Raw genomic sequence first — 24038 nt, 5'->3', positions numbered from 1 at the left:
TGATCTGATTCAAAACTTCACAAGCTTCATTAATGGATTCACTTATGACCACCAGTAACAATGTCATCTTTATTTGAACTTTGTCAAGTTACTTTCAAAAGGTGATTAGTCATTTATGATCACAACCATAGAATCACCTGAGTGCTTGCATTTAAACTATTATTGAATATTCAAGCAGCTACACTCCAATCTGCTATTGAATGCAGTGTAACATTAAGGGATTTCAGATTGGGTCACCACTAGGGACCAAGACATCTCTTTAAGACTTTCAAGTGTATAAATCAAACTTGGTCCACCCCAGAAGAAAAAGAGTGTTTGTCAAAGGATAACATGGTAATGATGTGTGTACAATGCAGGTCTGACTGATGTCCATGTCACAGTCAACAAAACATAAGGTCAAGCATTGCTTAATGAACTTTGACCTTTGCCAGCAACACCTAACAATGCACTGTCAGGTCACAGTCAGTTCAAAAGGACTTAATCTTAAAGACTTGCATTACAATGAAAGGCTCTCTGAGAAACTGGAACAGATGTTCTCTTCTGCATTTAGTCTTTACAGAAGGCTCTTAAAGTTGTTTTAGCCCATTTAAAGGCCATTTATAGTTCCATTTGGACTAATATTGCCTTTGTTTTCAGTTTTTGGAGCAGAAGTGAGTGAGAATAGACTCTACACTTTTTACAAGACCACTGCTGAAAATACACATTTATTTAACGGCCACCAATGCACTAAATTGTGCAGTCATGGTTTAAAAAACAAGAAACCTGTATTTTCATTGGCTGTTTACAATCAGATTGTTCTAAATTTCAGAAACTCAATGAGAATATGTATGTTGTCATTTGCTACAAGACACCTAGTGTATAGTGAGCTGTCATGAGTATTAATATTGTTTTACCAGCCAGTATCTTAGTTTCCATCACCATGCGTAATGCACATTTTGAAGTTTCACATGAGAAATAAGTTCTGGAAAAGCCAAATTCAAAAAAAAAATAAAAATAAAAAAATCCCTAAATTTGCAAACAAAAGGGATTGTAAAAATAATTAATGTGAATAGATGGAAACTGAATAAGTTCTAAGTCACTTTGGATAAAAATGTCTAGCAAATGAATCCATGGAATCCATTTCCCCCCCTTTTAAAATATTGTCACGACCAACATTCAGGCTAGATGAGAATAGGCCTTTGGTATGTGAAAATACTGTTTGCATATTAAAGTCAAACTAGAGTAAAAGCCTCCAAGCTTACACATCATTGACCTTGAATTAGACAACCATTTGATGGAATGTGGATCAGAATGACAGGCATTTTAATTTATGATTAAACTCAGAAGAATTAAATATGGGCATACTTTGAAACTAGCCAGCATTATTCTACCTACCCATTATCAAAACTTTCAGTCTCTACATATTTCTTTCAGAGAAGAATGAAAGTGTGTGGGTACTGGAGTCAAATGAACAAAGAGAGTTTTCATTTTCATTGACAGGTCTGGTCAAACTCAGCCAAATTATCTCTTTTTTACATGAATTTTAAAATCTGGCCCTAAAATTACTCTATTAGAAAAAAAAAAAACTCTTCTAAAAATGTGTGATTTACATGAGCCTATGATTGTGCATGTAGTATACCTTAACTCAAAGTATACATTTGCAAAAACAAATACTTGTAAGTAGTTTAATAATACTAAAATGATGACGTTTAGATGAGTGGCACGGTGGCTAAGGTGGTTAGCACTGTAGCCTCACAGCAAAAAGGTGGCTGGTCAGGTCCCAGCTGGACCATTTGGCATTTCTGTGTGGAGTTTGCATGCTCTCCACGTGTTGGTGAGGGTTTCCTCTGTGTGCTTCGGTTTCCCCCACAGTCCAAAGCCATACACTATAGGTAAATTGAATAAACTAAATTTGGCCGGAGTGTGTGAGATGGATGTGTATGGGTTTCCTAGTTCTGGGTTGCAGCTGGAAGGGCATCCATTGCTTAAAACATGTGATGGATAAGTTGCCGGTTCATTCCACTGTGGTGACCCCTGATGAATAAAGGGACTAAGCTGAAAAAAAAATTAATGAATGAATGATGACATTTAAGGCCACTGTAGTGTACTCTATACATGTACACCATGCTTATACCCTCAAAATTCTTTTTGTAATAATGTCAAATTAAATGTTTTAATGATATTTTGTTGTGCTTTAAGGAAGTAAACCTTTGTGTTGAATCTAAACATGTACATGCACACGTGAAGCACTTTATAATGAATTTATCTGTAGTTCAAGTGAATGTGTTTAAAACTTGTTAATTTCAATCACAAAAATCACAAAAAAATCAGACTTGTAATCACAAAAATGTTATCATAAACACATTTAAATGACTTTTAAGTACATTTCAGTATACCTACTTCAATAGAAACCATATTTCATAACCAATAGAATAATACGATTATGTATAAAGATCCCAGCAAACAGTTTTGTGTTTAATAGACGTCTAATAGACATCTAAACGTAGAGAGCTTGGCTAAAACAAGACTAAACTTGGGCTGTCAGTGAAAATCTAATAAACGCCTAAGAATAGCCCAAAACTAGTCATCAAATAGACAGATTAGACAGACTTTATATGTGTAGTCATTCATTTCTATTTATTTGATGACTAGTCAAGTTTTGGCCTATTCTTAGACGTCTATTACATTTTCACTGACAGATTAAATTTAGCTGTATTTTAGCCAAGACGACTATGTTTAGACGTCTATTAGACATCTATTAGATGTCTTTTTAAAAACAAAAACTGCTTGCTGGGATGCATTTCAGCTATTCTTTACTTAACTGGGTCAAAAATCACTGTACATTTCCACTATTTTATAATATATTCAGTTCAAAAGAAATGAGGCAATAACAAAAGTAATGATTTCCCTTTTCTTTTCCACTCTGCCTATATCCCTCTCGCTTTCTGTCTATGACACATGCAACTTTTTAATGAGCCTCACCATGTATTTTCCACATGTTAGAGAGATAGCATTAGCCTAGCATTGTGGCTTGTCAAAAATAAAATGGGTATTGACAGTGGGCTCGCCTCTGGGCTTGATGGGAGATGGCAGCGTCAGGGCCGGATAAAGCAAACGAATGGAAATCCGATGCTACAGCTGACAGGGTTGAGGACGCGTGGCCATCATCAGCCCCTTGTCATCTACACCAATATTGGAGAGCTGCAAAAACATGCTACAGTAGTGCAGGATCCGAGAAGAGGAGAGAGAGAGAAAGAAGGGAACAATCTCTCCCCTCCCCCATTCTCTCTCTCCATCCATGGCGCTAAAGGGGAAAAAAGGCTGAGAGCGGAGAAAAGAGCGCAGGGCAATTGCAAATTAGCATTGTGTGTCTTTGCTCAAGGGCTGACAGGAGACAAAAGTCTTGATCGCCGAGAATCTCTCGTCATTTTTCTCCCTTTCTTTTGATGACTGGATTTTAATTATGGGCCAAAACCAATCTTTAGATTTTGGAATTGCGTTTTTAGAGCCTAATTAGCAAAAACATCATGGAAAACAATGGGCTGACATCAAACGAACAGTCAAGAATGGATTTTTTGGATTTTGCTTTATTTTCTTCTTAATAGAAAAACAGATGCAATGTGTGGATCTATAATAACCAAATTCTGCCGTCAGGCTCATTTTTAGCTTGTTTGTTTAAAATCAGAATATCCCAATGTGTTTCAAGCAGCAGTTTTGTAAGCAAAACATTGGAAAAGCATCATTAAATGAAGGACACTCACAAACATTAGCCCTTAGCAGTGTGATATTGTATTGTCTTCCCCCTTACACTCTTAAAAAAAAAGGTTCTTCATTGGCGTTGACCCACAAAGAATCTTTAACATCAAGGGAACCCAAACATTTTAAATAGGTTCTTTAGATAAAAGGTTCTTATATTGTTAAAGTGCTCTTCAGAAAAACTTCATTTTACAAAGTGAATTACTTGAGCCTACCGAATGAACATGAAGCATACTTTATGTAGTATACTTTAAATCATAGTATATTTATTAAAAACAACTCTTGTAAATAATATTATAACTACAAATAATCTAAAAATCCAAAATCAAACAAAAAGTTTCGGTGCTGTGTGGGTAAGGAATTCATCAGAATAAACTAAAAATTCAAAATTCAGTCTAAGGCACTCGAAGGATGTGGAAAAAATATTTTAAAAGATATATTAAAAAATATTTTTAAAGTTTTAGTGTACTGAAAGTGTACACTGTATCTTACTAATTTAAAGTAGCACTCAGAGTGTTTTTTGTAATAATGTCAAATTTAAAGTAGTATTTTAAGGGTCTTTTTCAAGGTGGTATTTCAATGAAATGTTATTGTAGTTCTATTAATTTGTTGACTAAGATAAGCATGCATAAAGTACTTTATTAGGAATTTAACTGCAATGTAAAAAAAAAAAAAATAGGTAACACTTTTTTTTGATGGTCCGTTTGAGTATTAGTAGACTGTCTGCTTAATATCTGCTGATACTGCTCTTTCAACAGACATTTAACTGACTATAAGAAACTCTGCAAGTACATGTCAACTCAACCCTAACCCCATTCTAACAGTCTACTATAATCTAATGAAAATTAGTTGGCATGTAAGTGGAAAGTAACTTAAATTCATCAAATGGACCATCAAAATAAAGTGTGACCAAAAATTACTGTGATTTTTGAATGGTGGTACATTATTTTGTACAAATTCAACAGTAAAATGGATAGCCTTGTCAACAGTAAGTTTCCATAATATGTTATTTGTCTGTAACAAATGCACAATGTGTAGATGTTGGTATTTCAATTCATCTCTGTATTATCATGATAAAATAATATAAATTTACCATAACACTTTGACTTTTTTTACTGTTTCTACCTTATATTTCATTGTAAAATTCTGGCAACCACAGCTTCCATTTATTTACCAAAAATGTGCATTTTTTACACTGTGAATAGTGCAAGTTAATGTATTTAAAATTGATTATTTTTGAAATGTTTAATTAGAAATATATATAAGTGACATTTCTTGTAACTTCATTTCAGTTTACCCAAAAAGGGTTCTTTATAATTGAAAAGGTTATTTAGATTATTAGAATGCTCTACACACTTAGAGAAAAGGGTTATTTTTAATGGAATAGTCCTTAGAGGTTTTGTGGAATACCAAAAAAAACTCTTGTAATCTTTATATTTAAGAGTGTTCTGAAATGTAAACAAAAGGCAGACCCTCACAAATCGTCACTGCTATCGGGGTGATTGAGCCATTCTGGCAGCTCATCAAGCGAACAACACTGCACTGAGGTTTACCTGCCAGTTTGTGTCTGTTTCACCCACTTCCCCATCTCTCGCTTTCTTACTCCCCGTGTGGAACACACCTGCTCAAGGTCAGGGAGCAAACGCAGGTGCTAAATATAGCAAGAACACTTGCAATCTCCTTGGAATAAAGCTCTCGTCACATGTCTGTGAACAATGTCCTGGGCTCCGTTTACACTTTGTAATAAGATGTGTTTTCATCAATCCACTCACAAGTGGGTGATGCTAAACACAGGTGTAAATGGGGTCTAAAAAAGTTTTGAGCTTATCTAATTTTGTCCATAGATAGCTGAAAATGCAACAGAAGACTATCTACTCTCTGCCTATTGACACAGCATGTCATTATTATGAGAGGTGTTGTGAGAATTCACACCAAAGCACATAGATTTCAATCAAAAATAGTCACCATCAACATCATTTTCACTCACATGCTTTCTCGCGCTCACATGAGCAGTATCAGCCTGATCTCACGAGAAAACGTAAGTATTTTACGTTTTGCCAGTTTAGTGGCTAATTCGTACGAATTCGTACGATTTCAGTCGTACAAAATAATACGATTTTAAAAAGGAGGCGTGGCACCTAACCCCACCCCTAACCCCAACCGTCATTGGGGGAAAAGTAAATCGTACTAAATTGTACGAACTAGATCGTACGAATTCATACGAATTAGCCACTAAATGAAAAAGTTACGAATTGCCGTGAGATTGTGTTGGCAGTATATATTGGTATTCTAGCACGTCAATATGCTGAAATAAGAGAGAAAGATCTCAAAGAAATCCAAACATAATGGTTAAAGGTTAATACCAAGTAAAACAGGTTGTCTAAGCTAAATGACAAAACTAATGTTGATGCAAGAGGAAACAAGTCTTTCGTTTATTACCATCAGAATTTGTAGTGGTTTTGGTCATTGTAGTAGGCAGACAGAAGAGTTTGTAACAAAGACCTTATGTGTGATTTTTTTAGCAAGCTAACCATGATCAACCTGATTAAAAGCTGTGTCATTCAAAACAGCTTGGGAAGAAATCTGAAAGCTAAAACAATAATTCTCAGATCAAAAATGTACCTAAAATCAAACTTGACATTTTATTCATGAATTATTTATTGATTATCTTTTGTCTTTTTTTACCTAATTCCTCATTTTAAACTATTTAAAGTTTAAGGATTTTGACAATTAATATTGTCAAACTTCTTTAAATTTGATTCTTATTTGTTATTCCTATTTATAAATGTAATTTTGTGTATCTTTTATGGTCATTCATTAATTTCTTTTATTTACAGTAGTGACCATGAACCACTGAACCACACTGTAACAAAATCCTGGTTGCCTTAAACTTTTAAGCTGCAAATTAAAGTTATAACTCCATTGAACTTATATTATGTTAAACTGACTTAAAGCACCTTGTGTCATTTATAAAATTAAGTTAGAACATGATTAACTTAGTTTAATAGGTTACAATGAACTAAAAACATATGCTGTCATGACTAACAATGCAGTCATAAGTGTAAAGATTTTGTTAAATTGGGCTTTATACATCACCTGAACGCTGAAAAATAATCTTTCCACTGATGTGGTTTGTTATAGAATAATATTTGGTTATGGCTTGAGAGATACGACTATGTGAAAATCTGGAATCTAAGGGGATCAAAAAATCTACTGAGAAAATTGCCTTTAAAGTTGAACAAATGTTTGTAGCAATGCATAATACTAATCTAAAATAAAGTTTTGATGTTATTCGAGTAGGGAATTTGCAGAATATCTTTATAGAACATGATCGTTTTACTTACAATTTACTTAAAGTTTTGGAATAAAACAACAATCTGTAATTTTGATCAATATTATGTATTTATGCAACATAAAACTGGTTTTGTCATTCGGAATCACATGTGTGACCACTAAACTAAACACAAAATGAAAGAATTTACACTCAGTAAATTTAAGTCTATGTAATAATTTAATGTGTAATTAAGTTTTTTTTTCGCTCAATAATTATTTTTAGCAGTATTATTAATTATTTATATCTGTTTAAATTAAGCCCATATTAGCTCACTAAGTTCCATTAAATAATATGTTTGATTGTAATAATAGCAAATGTTGAAATTAACTATGATTACTAAATCGAATAAAAAAGTGTTTCTTCTGTTACTTCATGTTACCTAAAGTTATGAACGAATTGAACAAATTAAACCCAAATTTTAAGTGTTTTCATTGAGACAATTTTTCCCTTTTTCAAAGTGAACCATGATTTAACATGCACTGTAGGCATACTGTATGCTTTTTTAATGGTTTTCTAGTCCGAGTGCATTTGATGTACCACATGCTGGCTTTTTTATTTTTCTTCTACTGAGAAAGAAATTTACACCAAGAAGAAGTGTTTGGTAGAATGCGCAGCATGATCACAAACAGACTTCTGATACCCATAACTAATGTAAATTTCAATATGACCCAGTTTAAAAACTTGGAGCGAGGATATTTGGGTTTGTGTGAACTTGCTCCTCAAGCTTCTGATTGCTCATCAAAGCGTTTGGCTGGATGTCTGGCAGCAAACGTTCCTCTTTTCTTGCTGGTCTGATTTCGCAGGGCAGATAGACAGATAAGAAAAGATGAGGATCTGTGTATCAGCACCACCATCACTCACTTTGCCTTTAAACCCATTTATTCTTGATTTAATCCTCTTTCATTTTCACTCCCTATATAATTTGACCCAGCATTTTGGGAAAACCTGTTTAGAAACAGTCATTTTTGCCATTCTTTTTTTCTATAAATTTACACTATCGTCTGGTAATAACCCTTCTTGCTAAAATATATTTGAAATAAATGCTAAATATAATTTGTAAACATGAGGCACAATAAAATTCATTTTAGAAACTTCCATTTACCAAAAAATGTATTTTGAAATATAATAAAAATAATATAATAATATAATAGAAATAATATAATATTTCTAGGTCAAAAAACAAATTTCCTTCTTTACTTAAGAGATGGATGGAAATCTCATAATCACTTGCTTTTTCCTTGAAACTTGTTAAAACATGTTTTGAAATTGCGATATAAAGAAAATAAGTAACAGAAACATGACATGTCCTAGAGTTAAAGAAACATATCTTTTATATATATATATATATATATATATATATATATATATATATATATATATATATATATATATATATATATATATATATATATATTTTTTTTTTTTTTTTTAAGACATTTTAGACATCAATTAAAGATTTCTTTTGAAATTGGTACATTCTAATAATGTATTGTATTAGAAAATATTTGGGAAAATATATTTAAATGTTTTAATATAAAAAATGTGGTGAAACTTTAGTTTAGAAACCAATTGTTACTAACTACTGGCTTAATATTTAAATATTAGCTGTTTATTAGTATTTATAAAATACATATTCTGCATGCGCTGCACGGTGGCGCAGTGGGTAGCACGTTCACCTCACAGCAAGGTTCAAGCCTGGTTCAAGCCTTGGCTGAGTCAGTTGGCATTTCTGTGTGGAGTTTGCATGATCTCCCTGTGTTCGCGAGGGGTTTCTCCGGGTGCTCTGGTTTCCCATACAAGTAAAAACAGTGATGGGTTGCGGCTGGAAGTAAAATCAGCTGCATAAAATATATCAAGGATAAGATGACGGTTTATTCTGCTGTAGCGATCCCAGATTAATAAAGGCACTAAACCGAAAATAAAATAAATGAAAATATTCTGCGTCATCTTATTCTACATTCCTAATGCTACTTAATAATAAAATAGTGTAATTTGCTGTTTGACTCCATAAAAATCCATATAAAAGCTAGAAACTTTTTGCACATGCCTGTCTAAAGGGTTTAAATTACAAATTTTACCTCTTCCCAACAGGACAAACCACAAACAATCAAGAATGCATGATTATTTGATGTCAAGGTTTTGTAATCAATGAGAAATCAATGGGACAAAAACAGCCACTAACATAACAAAAGGGTAGTCATTTTGTACAGTACACAAGTGTTATATTTATACAGTTGAAGTCAGAATTATTAGCCCCCCTGAATTATTCGCCCCCCTGTTGAATTTTCTCCCCAGTTTCTGTTTAACAGAAAGATCATTTTTTCAACACATTTTTGAAACAAAATAGTTTTAATAACTTCTAATAACTGATTTATTTTATCTTCGCCATGATGACAGTAAAAAACATTTTACTGGATATTTTTCAAGACACTTCTATACAACTTTAAGTGACATTTAAAGTCTTAACTAGGTTAATTAGGTTATCTAGGCAGGTAAGGGTAATTAGGCAAGTTTTTGTATAATGATGTTTTTTTTCTGTAGACAATCGAATTTTTTTTGAATATTAACATATATTTGAAATATATGCTGTATATGTATATAAATTTGTGTTATATGTTTGTGTTATATACTGTGCTCAGCATATAGAAGTATACCCCTCACAAATCTATCTTTTAAATTCAGTAGGTAGTAAAACGCAGTAGGTAGTGCTGTCGCCTCAAAGCAAGAAGGTTGCTGGTTCGAGCCTCAGCTCGGTCAGTAGGCGTTTCTGTGTGGAGTTTACCTGTTCTCCCTGCATTCACGTGGGTTTCCTCCGGGTGCTCCGGTTTCCCCCACAGTCTAAAGACATGCGGTACAGGTGAATTGGGTAGGCTAAATTGTCCGAAGTGTATGTGTGTGAATGAGTGTGTGTGGATGTTTCCCAGAGATGGGTTGCAGCTGGATGGGCATCCGCTGCTTAGAACATATGCTGAATAAATTGGCGGTTCATTCTGCTGTGGTGACCTCAGATTAATAAATAGACTGAGCCGAAAAGAAAACGAATGATTGAATGAATGAATGAATGATTGAATGTATAATGAAATATGAATGAAATAGGAAGCTATACAATATTATATTTGTGCATATACATTAGATTTGTCATTATTGAAGCCAAATCTGGAGCTAATCTAACAAAATAACTTATGATAACGGTTCAAAAATAAGTACAGACAAACTAATATGTTATAAAAAAAATATTAAGTACACATTTTAAAAAGAGGAAAAATCAACAGAAGCAAAAAAAAATTTTTTTTTCATTTATTTTGTAGTTTGCTAATTTTTTAGCAATATTTTGCTTGCATTTAATTGTATCGTCTTTCAATTTCTAAATATGTTCGATGGCTAAAATATTATTCTAATAAATATATCTGGTTAAAAAATTTTTTTTTTGTTTAAATGCACCAAAACACATGCCAATATTCACTGAGAAATTGATAAAAATTTTCAAAATTGGGTGTACTCAATTATGCTAAGCACTGCACATATATTTGCCATATGGAAAACACTGGATATACAGTTTTATACTGCAAATCTCTCATATTTTCAAAGGCAGAGATCATAAAATGCATGCAAAAGCATAAAAAAGGTCTTACAGACAAGCCTCTGTCATCGAGACACATCCTCGTCCTTCTGAAAGAGATCTATGAGTCTGCACAGTGTAGTGTCTACATGCTACGAGTGCAGATGCACAAACCGTATCACATAGCGCTGTCTCAGCTCTCACTTTTCGCCTGAAGGATATCAAAATGTGGATATAAGTCACTGTGACCTAACATAATATCTGTGACCATTTCCTGTGACAGCTGTTCTGAGCGATGTGCGTATTGTATAGCTACTTTTTCTATGCTCGCGTAAATTGAGTTTAATTTTGTTTGAAGGATTGGTGCCAAAACGTGCTCGAAGCGAGACAGTGATCTTGAAAATGGTGAAATCAATCACAATTACGTTCCTTACAGTTAAACACATCGAGGGTTAATGAAGTTGCAGATTCTTTCAATTAATTATAGGCGCTAAGGAAAGTTGGATGAAGAGCCTGACCTCGTCAAGCGAGACAAATTTTTAAGCTTCCTTTTGAAACTTCATTAATATGACAGAAAAAGTGGGATATTATTTCTGTAAGTCATTAAAGTTGTTAAAGTGAAAGTATCGTGGGATTTTAAGAGGGGATCAGGCAGGAAAAAGTAGGATGTGTTTTTAATGTCATTTGAATTTGAAATGACATTATACATTTTAAAAAGCAAGCAGGTTATCAGTTGTCAGAATTTGGTTAGATTTGATTCATCTGTGTTATCAGGCTTTTTCCAAATTAGCCTTGTGTTTTATTGAAGTTGCAAATTTAATCCATTAGGCCTCTCATAAAAGATGTCAGCATCCTCATAGAGATAAATGTGGATTCTTTTAAATCATATATCACTTGACATACTTATGCACAAAGCAGATATTGCCAAAAAAATTAAATAAATTATTCACTTTGCTTTTAAACCCATCCGTTCTTTTTTTAATCCTCTCTAATTTTTACTCAATATAGTTTCAACCAGCGTTTTAAGAAAACCTGTTTGGTAACAGTCATTTTTGCTGTTGGTTTGGGTCAGTAAATTCACACTTTGATTTGGTATTAACCCATATGGTAAATGTTTTTTTTTTTTTTTTTGGCTAAAATATATTTAAAATAAAAGCTTAATTTATTCCATAAATGTGAAGCACAATAAAATACATTCAAACCTCTATATAACCAAAATGTATTTGAAAAAACATAGCAAAGTCAAGAAAATAATTCCTGTCGGTACAACAGTGATGGATGGAGATCTAAAGTATCCATTATTTAAAATTAAATGAATTCTATAAGAAATTGAAACAGAAGAATAGTTTTGAGCAGCAGAAACATATAATGACATGTTCTAGAGTTAAAGAAATATATCTTTTAAATATTTTCTTTTTTAAGATGTTTTAGACATCAGTTGAAGATTTTTTTAAATGTTACATTGTAATAATTTATTTTATTAGAAAATAGTTTTATTTAATACATATATAAAGAGTTCAGAAGCAAAAACCTCTAAATGCCATCTAAAAAGTTCTTTTAAAATTAGTTTTTTTTCTTAGACTTTTGTGTGTACAGTAGGTTCAGTAATTTCACATGTATGTCTATGAATAGGGTATTTCTATTGCCTGTAAAGTGAAAAAACTGATCATAAACATAGGAGGCTGAGAAAAATGCTTGATTTTAAAAGAAGTTTCAGATGGCATTTACGGGTTTTTGTGTCTGAACTCTTCATATATATACAGTTGAAGTCAAAATTATTTGCCCTTCTGAATTATTAGACCCCCTTTTTTATTTTTTTTCCCCCAATTTCTGTTCAACAGAGAGAAGTTTTTTTCAACCCATTTCTAAACATAATAATTTTAATAACTCATTTCTACTAACTGATTTATTTTATCTTTGCCATGATGACTGTAAATAATATTTTACTAGATATTTTTCAAGACATTTCTGTACAGCTTAAAGTGACATTTAAAGGCTTAACTAGGTTAAGTTATTGTATAACGATGGTTTGCTCTGTAGACTATTGAAAAAAAGGGGCTTATAATTTTGTCCTAAAATGGTGCTTAAAAAAATTAATGCTTTTATTCTATAACCAAAATAAAACAAATATGACTTTCCCCAGAAGATAAAATATTATAAGATATACTGTGAAAATTTCTTTGCCTTGTTAAACATAATTTGGGAAATATTTAAAAAAAGAAAAAAAATTAAAAGGGGGGCTAATAATTCTGACTTCAACTGTCTATATTTTTTGCAGCATACACTCACAGAGATTTCACATTTGGCATATTTATATAAATAAATCATTTAAAAACATGGAACCCCTACTCTAAATAAAAATCCAGTCTACCAGCCATCAACTGAAGGAGGAGAAATTAAAAAACTTAATTGCTTGGAGTATAAATGATCATTTTTTCCTATTTCTTACACAACTAGGAAAACTATATCGTCGACCTGATGGTAACAATTGGAAGGTTTATATATTTAAATGTTTTGATATGATGAATGCGCTAAAACCTTAGTATAGAGACCAATTCTCTTCTCACTATATGAATATTTGAATTAGTTTGGAAAATTCACATATTGTTCTGGATTTGTTCGTTATAATATTGTATATAATAATTTATTAATGTGCTTGTTTTAATGTTAGGGATTGGAGTGTAACGTTGCACAGACAACAACAATCTTTCAAATATACTGTCTCTTGTGTTTGCAGAAGAATCAAAGCGAGGGGGGTAAATGATAGATCAGAATGTTCTTGTTTTGGGTGAACTGACCGTTCGAAGCTAGACTTTTCACAGAGACTAGCAATAGCAAGTGGATCTCACCCACATTACAGTAGAAAGCATTTGTAAATGACTTTTTACAGTTATTGTTAGACTACCTACAGTTTAATTTGAACAAATCTACACTATATTCTGTAAAATATACTATATTAACAAACCCCATCAAAAGCAAATCAAATGTTGTGTGCCAATCCAAAAGAGGAACTGTAACCATGTTGTGATTATTTTGAGAATTGCCAACACCAATGTTAGTTCCTTGATCCTGATGCTTTATTATTATATCAGTTTCTACATCTTTCTTTTCTTGCTCCGTCATCACATCCTTCACCAGATGTTCAGGATGAAGGATTTCTAGTTATCTACTACCAAACTTTAAACCCGAGAATATATATATAAAGAAAAATCTTAAAGAAATGCCTATTCTAGCTTCAAGTGACCGAGAAAGATTCACAGTGTTCATCCTCTGAGCTTGATGCACATACATTATAATGCACGTATGGCTCAAGCTGCAGTGGTGATGCTGGACGTTTGTCCCTAGGTTAGCGTCAAAGATATTTCATCTCCAAGCTCTCCTGATTCCCACGCTCTATGACTGTCCAGCTTCAGGCCACTTCTCTGAGACACACATGACATGCCACACTCTCCACCCTGACCCACTTACACTACAGCACATATATAATGCTCTTGTGAAGGTGGGGGTCAGAGTCTGTGCCACCAGCGCAGGGGTAAAACCACAAATCAGCACAGAGAGAAACTCTGACAATAAATAGCTGGGTTGAGCATTAATGCTTTCTTACCCCATGTTGTTTTTTTTTGGTGTAGTTTATCTGGAATAGCAGTACAACAAAGAGCTGTGTAACATCGTGAATGTGACAATGAAGAGATATCGAGTCAAGGTTCAGACGGTCCCTGACACGGAGGTGGAGAGATGGAGAGGAAGAAATGCAGACAGGCATGTTTCCATGGGCGAAGGGGAAAGATTTGGGGTGAGAAACTTGCATCATTGGCTGCAGCCAATCAGAGGCCTCGTATAAAATGTTCAAAGGGAGTGTCCTAGCAACAGACAAGTAAATACATTTTCAGCCTCAGATAGATTTCATAAAGAAGGTGAAGCATATATTTGTGCTATCTTGATGTGTTTGTGGTACTAACACAAACTTGGGAGGAACATTTGGTGATCACGTTGAGAAGTTTTTTGGTTTGGGAAGCATTTATGATGGATGCTGGTAGACATAATGTACATGCACTCACTATATTTAGCAATCAACAGCATGTAATCCTATTTGAATGGTTATCAGATTGGTCATGAGTGGATTATATGTTAGATTTGGTGAAATTCAAGCTCAAGACTCTTATACTTGTGCAAGGTAAAATGATTTTATGTTATGACTGAATATGAAAGCTCACCACCCTTGTAAATTCATTTACAGCAACCCAACCATAGTTATTCCCTGCCATTCCGGTAGTCGTAGAACCGAGAGCATCCCTACCCAGACATGTACGACCAGACTCCATATTTTAGAGATTCATTCATACCTTTACCTCTCTCTTACCCCACTCAGGTGTGAATTTCCCATATCTCACTCATAAGGGTGAACGGATCCAAAAAAAGGAGTGGTTCTTGACTCCATTCATGGTTTCGTTCATTTCTCTCAGCTTTCGCATGCTACATGTTTTTAGCTACAACAATGCACAAGCAAACAACCGCATGCAGCCTAATTAAACCCTGTGTGGTTTAGCGTTTACGACAAATGCCTCTGCAAATGTCACCTGGGAATTACATGTCAAGAAGATCAAGCATGGGAAAAAATGTTTGCACGCTCGCATCTAGAAAAGCATCCCTTACCTATAGAAAGCTTCCTTATGCACCATTGGCCTTAGTTAATGTATATTGATTAATCAGATAGGTGTTAATTAGCCTTGCTCAAGCAGATGGGTACATTTACAGGGCATGTTGTTTATGTGTGTATTCTGCCATGTGCTGCAGTGAAAGAGGACAAGCCCCAGTTGACCCATTGTGGGGCTGAAAAAGTAGAACAACCCCTTTCCCTCTCCTCCAATCCCTCGCTTTTTTCATTCTTCCGCACCCAGTCCCGGAATAAGCCGGCTGAGATGGATGCCGGTACAGCATCACCTACCACATCTCTCTACCCAAGCGCTAACAAGGATGAATGAAGCAAAACTGACACCAAAAAGAGAAGAAGCAAGAAACAGAAATAGTTAGAGTGCCTGCTTACCGGCTCGGCGTGTTTCAAGGAGAGAACAGCGGTCCAGCTCTTTCCGCAGGCAAAAAGGAAGAAGAGAAAGGATGGAGGGAATAAAATAAAAGAATGAAAAGGGGGGAAAAGAGCAGGGCCAGGAACAACACTCCTTTATCCCAGGGAGCTGAGACTGTGGGTTTCCCTAAATGCACGGCTAGTGTCTGCTTAAACCACAGGCTCACGCTGAGTGTGTGTGTGTATGTGTTTCTCTCTCTCTCTCTCCCTCCCTCTCTCTCTCTTTTTCCCCCTCCCTCGTTTGCTTGCTCGCGTTCAGGCACCAAATGGTCTCTCTCACTGTCTCTCTGCTTTCAAGACAGTCCTGCCTAGCAGCTGCTCATCTATGAGAAATAGAACGCTCTGTTCCTCTCTCTCTCTCTCTCTCTCTCTCTCTCTCTCTCTCTCTCTCTTTTCACAAAGACCTCTGCTAGCCTCACCCCCTCCCCCTAAATAACAACTGACTGCTGGTGTAGGAGCGAGGGGGAGCGGGAGTGTGTGAGTATGTGAGCGGACAGTTTGCACGAGCACTGTTTGTTTGTGTGTATAAGGGTGGGGGGATTTAACCCTTCTCCTTCAGGCTACGACAGCAGGTGTGTGTGTTTGTGTTGGTGCCTGATGAGGATGTAGCCCCTCCGAGAAGGCGATGAGACGCTGTGGCAATGGGGAAGGTGAAATGAGGCATGTCTAAGTGGACAGAATAGCTATTGTTTGTGGTCATCACATGATTCTTGCCATCAATGTAAACATGAAGACATCAAACCGTGTAGACTGGCTAAAGAATGAAATGAGCATGTCAGAGAATTATGAAGATGCCTTTGGATGTAAAATCCAAGCAGTAAGCAACACTATTTAATTGTTTGTTTGTTTTTGGAAGTTGCCTAGCCAATGTGCACAAATGCACTTTAAAAGTGTACTTCAGCCCAATCCCAAAACACAAACTTCATTTACTGTATGTTTGCAGTCTTTCACATTTAAAATTGCTGCTGCTTGAGTCCAGGGTTGCCCAAACCTTGAAGACCAACAGAGTTCCCTCCTGAACTAGGTAATCAAAGTCTTCAGACTCCTTAGTTTCTAATCAAACCTTTTGGGACTGGTGGGAGATAAAGCCTGCAGCACAGAGTCCCTCTAGGGGTTGGAATTGACACCCCTCCGATAAGGTGTTCTATTCCAGGGGTGGCCAACCTCAGTCTTGGAGGACCAATGTCAACCCAGATTAATTCTGAAAATGTACCGCTATATACATTTCTGGAGAGCGCTAAATATATCCCAGGAGGTTCGTTTTTTTAGCAATTTTTTTTTGTGATTCCACCAGTGGCCCGTCTATACACTTTTTGAGATTTCAGATTTCTCTTGCCAGTTCCATTCACGCCTGCTGTTCTTGTGTTTTTCCACCATGCATTTTCCACCATACCACCCTGTAGCATTTGTTTTAAAGACGAAATGCAGCCATACGTACTTCTGGCAACATAATTCGCAATCTCCTGAAATGTATAAAGGGGTGTGTTTTCAGCCTACGTTGACCAATGTCCTGCAGAGTTTAGCTTCAAACCCAATCAGACACAACCAAACCAGAAAATCAAGCTCTTTCTACAGTATGTGTACTAAACATCCGGGCTAAAGCTAAGCTAAACTCTGCAGGACATCAATCCTTTGGGACTGAGTTTGGGCGCCCCTTTCTTATTCATTATTTAGATTTCAGAAGGGCTCACAAGCACCCCCTTTGCACACTTTTCTGAGCTAGCTCTGCAGAGGTCTCTGAGTAGACTTCTGCCTAGTAGTCAGAGAGGCATTACGTCGCTAAAGTGTGGACTCAGAGGTGACTGTAATGATTTAGGGTGTAGTTTGGGAGAGGTGGTCAGCACATGCACATTATGGCAATGTATGGGGAATTCAAACATATCTGGGAACTTATGTACGCTACATATCTGTCATGATGACTTTCACTTCTCTTACCATTTGTAACTTATTCAGACTTCTTTGTAATATTTTAGGTGCAATTTGTGCAAAGATATAGGTACTATCTTCCAATAATCTCTCATTGATTTTGGCATTCAAAGGGTTATGAGTAGGTGTGCTTCATGCTGGTGAGTGTGCTTGACAAACCACCTGTATGTGGCATTCTTTTCCTCTCCAGACATCTTTATATATGCACCCCATACATTTTGAAATGCTGCAATTCAGATTGTGCTCCACACAGGTGAGTGAGTGGCCTTGACAAATCTATATGCTCAGCCGAAAAAATTTAATTAACTTTTAAATCCTGCCACTTTCTAATCATTTGAAGTTCTTTTATTCTCACTTGTAAATTGCTTTAAAACATTAAATAATGTAATGTGTATTTATCATGTATAGCCATGTACCCAAAGCACTGCACAATCATGAGGGGGGTCTCTCCACAACACCACTAGTGTGCAGCATCCACTTGGATGATGCGACAGCAACCACAGAACAATGGCGCCAATGCGCTCACCACACACCAGCTATTGGTGCCAATACATTGGATGGGGAAGATTAGGAGGGCATGATGGTAAGGGTCAATGGAGGGAGTTTGGCCAGGACACCGGGATTACACCCCTACTCTTTACGTGCCATGGGATTTTTAATGACCACAGAGATTTAGAACCTTGGTTTAGCGTCTCATCCGAAAGACGGCGCCCACTGACAGTATAGTATTCCCTTCACTTTACTGCGGCATTAGGACTCACAAAGACCACAGGTTGAGCAACCCCCTGGCCTCACTAACACCACTTCCAACAGCAACCTAGTTTTTCCCATGTGGTCTTCCATCCAGGTACTGACCAGGCTCTGCCCTGCTTAGCTTTCAAAAGTTCAAACGGGCATGCTGTCCTGGGAGAGAGCCCTAAGCTTATGAGATCCTCGAGCCCTGGGCTCCCTCCTGTTTGCAGGGCGAGTGGGGAGTTTGAGCTCAGGTAGATCTCGATGAACTCCCCTGGCTATTTCTAGCTAAATGATGGATATGGATGACTGAGGAGAGGTGCACTCTCTAAGAGCTTGACAGGGAAAGCAGGGAACCCCGGGGAAACCCACACGAGCAAGAGGAGAACAAGTGAAATTCCACACAGAAATGTCGTCTGGTTAGTAGGGACTTCAACCAGAGGCATTCTTGCTGTGAGGCAACAGTGCTAATCACTGGGCCGCCGTGTCACCAATCTGAAAAAGAGGGAAAGTAGGGGTGGAGGTCTTCTTTAAGACAAAGATATTGAGATAAGAAAACTCTGGTTATTTACAGTCAGTTAGGAATCATCTGATTGGGTAATCGATCATGAGCTGATGCTGAAACAGCTGAGAACATTCATAAGCACATGATCCTCTCGAAATTTGTTTATAAATAAACTTCACTCAGTGAGTAACCGCTCTTGGGCTGCAGGGCGATATGGCTGTGGCTAATAAATAAATGGATGTATGAATAAATGTCCCAATGTTGTTGGTGTAGCTTGTATGCAATTCAGGCCAAATCCCAAAATGGCAGATTTCATGTGCACTTGAGGTCTCATATTCTTACAATGGCCACCATTTCCAAATATCTGTTCACAAGACTGTTGGTTGACCCATTTATCCTTTTAGCTTTCAGAAAAGTGTCATGAGCGCACCTTTTGCAGAGGCATTATTCAATTCTGCCGAGTCCACAGTGAGACATGCTTCAGACAGACATCTACTTCACAATCAAAGCACCAAAGTTTGGAACAGTGAGTTAATTAATATGTTACTAATAACAATAATATGTACACCTACACAGGAGATGCATGTGCATTACAGTAAATTATGACAACTTATGGGGTATTCAGACATCACTTTTTCATCACACATAATTAAACATGAAGATGAGCTTTCCCCAGTGTTTAAACAATCTGTTGCCATAAGTTATAAATTATATTGCATAGTGTAGAATGAGTCATCATTGTTTTTAATGTTTCACGAGGGAACTTTACAGGGTTTGTTCACATTTTTACCAATTTAACAGAGTACTTCCATTTAATTTAATCAAACTCTTCAATGTCATTCAAGAGACAAAATTGTGAGATTGTGTTTTAGGACGTCAGCAGGCTCATGCTTTGTGGAAAATGACCAAAGAAAAATGTTATGTCCAAATTGAGGACAAGAGCATGTGGAGGTAGTGGTGTATTATGTGTGTGGAAATGCTTTAAGACATGCTTACCCCCAGCATGAGTTTCCACCAGAGTAATTTAGTGCATTAAAAAAAAGAGTCAGACAAATGTATATCTAATTATAGATATAAGCCTTCCTGTCAGCCTGCTCTCCTCGATAGAGGAAGCTGTGAGGTTTCACTTTTAGACTCACTCACATAGTCTTTCTGTTGTAATTTGCATTACACTTGTCACCATTTTTAAAGCTAAATCTTTTTTTTAGATTTGAATTCCTGGTTGTTCAGAGAAAATTCATAGCAATATTAATACTGACAACCAACATCACTCAAAAAAAGAAAATTAGCCCAACATTTATTCTCCCTTAAGTGGTTCCAAACCTTTATAGGCTTCTTTCTCTTTCTCTCTTAAAGCACAAAATAAGATATTTCAAAGAATACTGGTACAGTAACTGACCACCAATTTCCAAATGAATCGTTTTGTGTTTAACAGAAGAAAGTATTTTGAACAAGTAAATTGTGAGTAAATGATGGGAGAATTTATCCCATCCATTTAATACTATTAATGTAACATGTTATTGTTTTGTTTAAATGCTTACATCTGAATATATGCATTAAGATTTGTAGACATGATTTGGGACACTTATGCAATCACTCAAATTTTTTTGTGCGTTTACCACCCACAAACCAATCTTTAACTTATTTAACTGAACATCAATAACACACCAACCTTCAACAACTCACACTTTTTCAGATTTGTGTCTGTTGTTGCACACTCATTGTTTAATTGAACATGTGGAAGTATGAGCTAGTGTAATGTTGTAAGCACTGCTATTTGGATGATTGAGAGCCACGGTGACACCAAATCAGGGTAGTCTCTTCCTGCTGATGTCATAAACAGATGTGCTTCTTGCCAGGTGACAGAGGCATGTGTGGGGAAATGTTATTGTGACATTAAAAAAACGAGCGGTGAGATTTCAGCTGACAATTTCCTGAGCGGGTCGACCGTGCCCTCATATCTTTGTTTCTATTCTTTTATGTTTTCTTATGACACACAACTTTTGGAGGTGAGATACTGACTGCGAATGATATGAAATGAGAAATGGGCTTTTGAATGCAACAAGGCATGATGAGACAGAAGAAGAAAAAATACTCTGATGTGTAATGCTTTATCAAATGAGTATTGAATTGGGGTATTTTTAGTGACATTATTATTATTATTATCATTATTATGTAATATTTGTATGTAATGTTTTTAAAGACTTGTTTAAAACATGACAGTATTAAAATGTAGCTTTGCTGCTAACCTTTTTATAATTTTTTTGTGACAAATGTAATCATAAAACCATTCAAATGTAAACATATACTATAGTAATTTTTCATGTACTAGAGTATTTTAAAACCAAACTATAGTAAACTACTTATATAAACAATATGTTGTGATAATTGTCATGATACTATAGTTTTCTACAACTATATATACTATATATATATATATATATATATATATATATATATATATATATATATATATATATATATATATATATATATACACACATACATACATACATACATACATACATATATATATATATATATATATATATATATATATATATATATATATATATATATACACACACATACATACACACACACACACACACACACAGTATTTATTACAGTTTATCAGTTCATGATAGGTAATACTACAGTTTGCTGTAGCGTTCATTAACAAAGGGTTGTCAGTCCTATAATACAGTATAATGAACTTTAATTGATTCAAAACACTATACACTACCTGACAAATGTCTTGTCATTGATCCCAGTTGTAAGAGCAACAAATATTAACTTGTATTCAAGTTGATTTTTCAGATGAATCATCTGTTGAACTGCATCCCACAAATACTGCAGAAGACCTATTGGAACCCACATGGACCCAAGATTCTCATAGAAAACATTCAAGTTTGGTGATGGAAAAATCCTGGTTTGGGGTTACATTCAGTATGGGGCATGCAAGAGATCTGCAGAGTGGATAGCAACCTCAACAGCCTGAGGTATCAAGACATTTGTGCTCCCTATTACATTACAAACCACGGGAGAGGGTAAATTTTTCAGCAGGACATCGCTCATACTTCAGTCTTCAAATAAAAGTTCCTGAAAACAAAGAAGGTCAGGATGCTCCAAGGTAGGCCAGCCTAGTCCCCGGACAAGAACATTGAGGATATTTGGAGAAAGATGGAGGAGGCATTTAAGATGAATCCAAAGAATCTTGTTGAACTCTGGGAGTCCTGCAAAATCAGATATTACTGTCCTAATCAAATAGTTATAATTCAAGGCATGATCATATTTTATTTTGGTAATTATAAGCCACTTCTGATACCAAATGATCAACTAGAAGTTATTACTTGTTTCTAAAAAATGTGACAAGACTTTTGTTAGGTAGTGTAGTATTTACTCTACATTTCTATAGTATTATTTCATGTAGAAATAAAAAAAAAAATTTCAGCAAACTCTAATGAAGTTAAGTTTAAAAACAGCATTCATTTGAAACTTGAAATTTGATGTTTTATTTAAAATGAATATTTAGAGAAGCTTATTTATATATTTATTCATTCATTCATTTTCTTGTCGGCTTAGTCCCTTTATTAATCTGGGGTCGCCACAGCGGAATGAACCGCCAACTTATCCAGCAAGTTTTTACGCAGCAGATGCCCTTCCAGCCGCAACCCATCTCTGGGAAACTTTCACACAACACACTTAAACACTAAGGACAATTTAGCCTACCCAATTCACCTGTACTGCATGTCTTTGGACTGTGTCTTTGGACCGGAGCACCCGGAGGAAACCCACGCGAAGGCAGGGAGAACATGCAAACTCCACACAGAAATGCCAACTGAGCCTAGGTTCAAACCAGCAACCCAGCGACCTTCTTGCTGTTAGGCACTACCTACTGCGCCACTGCCTCACCCCTTATTTATTTTATTATTTCGAATTTTTTCCATTTCAGCTGCTGAATTATTGACATCCACTTCCACAGTTACATCATATAATGGAATGTATTTCTGAATTATAAGTCTACTATAGTACAAAAATCTCAATTCTGCGAATTAGAAGCCACTTTAAAATGTCATCTAAACATGCTTATGATGGAAAACCCCTATAATAGATTTCAAAACATTACCTTATTGCTGAGGCTGACAGCTCATTACCATGAAACTATTTGCTATTGCATCATATTTAAAGCGACAGCTGCTTTTTCCACCCTTTCATTCAGTATCCTCCTCTTCCACTTCCTCTTCTGTTTATTATGCGAATATTAGCCCAGTGACCTAAATCTACCAACGGAGGGTGAAACTGCCCTAGTGAAGACGTCTGTTTGTTAGTGTCGGTTTGGTAAACACCTCAATATTTGTCGAATCGATTGCAGACAACTGTATTCATGAACTCTGTGAAAACCATGCTATACTGACATGTATTATTGAGATATCTTTGTTGTGTGAGAGTGTGGGTATCTGTGTCACTAGTAAACAGAGAGTGATCCAAGTTAAGAGATCATCATGCAGCTGAGACAAATTAGTTTGGAAACCTTTTGCTGTGCCTGACAGTCTAAGAATAAAAGTGTGCTTATAATTTGAGGCTGTTGACGGTAATGAATGTGGAAGTGCAACTCGCAGCGTTTACATACGTAACATAATGTGTCCAGGGCTATGAATGGATGTGATGACTCATGCTAATTAGCTTTTAGTTGAGTTTGACCTTTGCATGAAATCATAGCCGTTCTCCATGCCAACACTGAAGACGATGCCATCAGGCCAAAAACTGATGCCATTGTTATCCTTTAACTCTTATTACTTGTGGTCCAGTTTTAAAAGGCATTGACGAGTAATGTGCTGAAATGTCCTGCGTGTGGGCTGCTACTTAAATCAAGCCAATTTATTTCAAAGTTTTGATGTGCTTAATAACAGCTACGTAATAGAAGTTCACTGGGTTTTTATTGGGTGGAACTGTACACTTGAAAGCAAAGAGCAGCAAAACAGAGCCGAAATGGTTTTTAATAATATGTTGCTATGTGTTTTTGTATCTCTGTAAGCCATGGCTTAATTAAGGCTTTTAAATTTTAAATCCTACTTTGAGTGCCTTTTTGGTGTATATTGTTTTATTTGAAAACACACATTTGCATTAAAATGTATCCAAAACTCATCCTCATGTCATTCAA

The 24038-nt window shown here is 35.6% G+C and overlaps 1 protein-coding gene across 4 annotated transcripts in view; it reads right to left on the bottom strand.

Annotated features, from left to right (window-relative positions):
• fam49al (family with sequence similarity 49 member A, like) overlaps positions 1-16049 on the bottom strand; it is a 53604-nt gene extending 37555 nt beyond the window's left edge. For 3 of the 4 annotated variants that reach the window (XM_005159614.4, XM_017352223.3, XM_073930774.1), the window contains exon 1: positions 15673-15887. The gene's annotated coding sequence lies outside the window, so the exon portion shown is untranslated. 4 annotated transcript variants of the gene reach the window in all.
• Positions 16050-24038: the final 7989 nt, after the last annotated feature.

This window comes from Danio rerio, chromosome 19 (assembly GCF_049306965.1).
Source record: "Danio rerio strain Tuebingen ecotype United States chromosome 19, GRCz12tu, whole genome shotgun sequence".
Classification (NCBI taxonomy): domain Eukaryota; kingdom Metazoa; phylum Chordata; class Actinopteri; order Cypriniformes; family Danionidae; genus Danio; species Danio rerio.
The sequence above is the reverse complement of the archived record's forward strand: the minus strand, read 5'-3'. Positions and strand labels throughout refer to the sequence as shown.